Genomic DNA, 992 nt, shown 5'->3' on the forward strand with positions numbered 1-992 from the left:
GTTACACCAACAAAATGGATAAGATCAGAAATATCTCTTTAAGATAACAATTGCAGTTTTTTTTACAATGTAGCATTGTTTAGAGTGCAGTATCAGACTCATGACATGACAGTTATGCAGCATAATCCTCATATCTAAAGATTCTCATGTTCAAAAAGCACAACAATAATAACAATAGTTACGGGAACCACGCGAAAGCAGGGAAATGTGGTGATTGTTTGCATAGCGCTCTCTGATTAGGGTACTGAAGGGGATTCAGCACACTTTAGACTAAACACACAGCAGGAGACAGACGTAATCAAGGGCATTATGCTGCACATTATCTCTGGCTTTCTCACTCATGTCTTTGTCCTTCCAGAATCTTTAATTAAAGCTGCACTGCTGAAATGTTGACATATGTAGAGGCTGACGTCAGGAGAAAATGACACACTGCCCATAATATCAGTGCCAAATATAGTACCAAATCAATGCATTCAGCAAAAAGAAAAAGGCATGTTCAGTGTCTTCACTTCCTCATTGTGTCTTCGTCAGCTTAGTTCTTGCTGATAGTATAGTGATATATCATGACACTGTCTTCAATCCAGGGCTTGTCAGCAGCTCGTCAGTCTGTGGTGTAACACCTAAATGAATCCACAGAATTGGCAGTTGTTGCTGCTGTTTCTAATATTGGCTTGAAGGACTGAGTCACGGCTTATTCAGCAGCTGAGGTGACTGTGTGACCTGTGAACTGACTTTGAATGTCACTGGTTTCTGCATGAGTCTTTATGTAAATGAATGCAGATTCCCAATGACAAGGTTTCTAAACTGGTGCTATGGTTCCCGAATATGGGATGCAGGTCTGTTTTGATACAATGTTTAAAGGAATAGTTCACCCAAAAATAAACATTTGCTGGAAATGTTCTCACACTCGGGTCGTCCAAGATATAGATGAGTTTGTTTCTTAATGTGAACAGATTTGGAGAAATGTAGCATTAGATCACTTGCTCACCAAT

Source organism: Sinocyclocheilus grahami, unplaced genomic scaffold (assembly GCF_001515645.1).
Source record: "Sinocyclocheilus grahami isolate Dianchi unplaced genomic scaffold, SAMN03320097.WGS_v1.1 scaffold4272.1, whole genome shotgun sequence".
Classification (NCBI taxonomy): domain Eukaryota; kingdom Metazoa; phylum Chordata; class Actinopteri; order Cypriniformes; family Cyprinidae; genus Sinocyclocheilus; species Sinocyclocheilus grahami.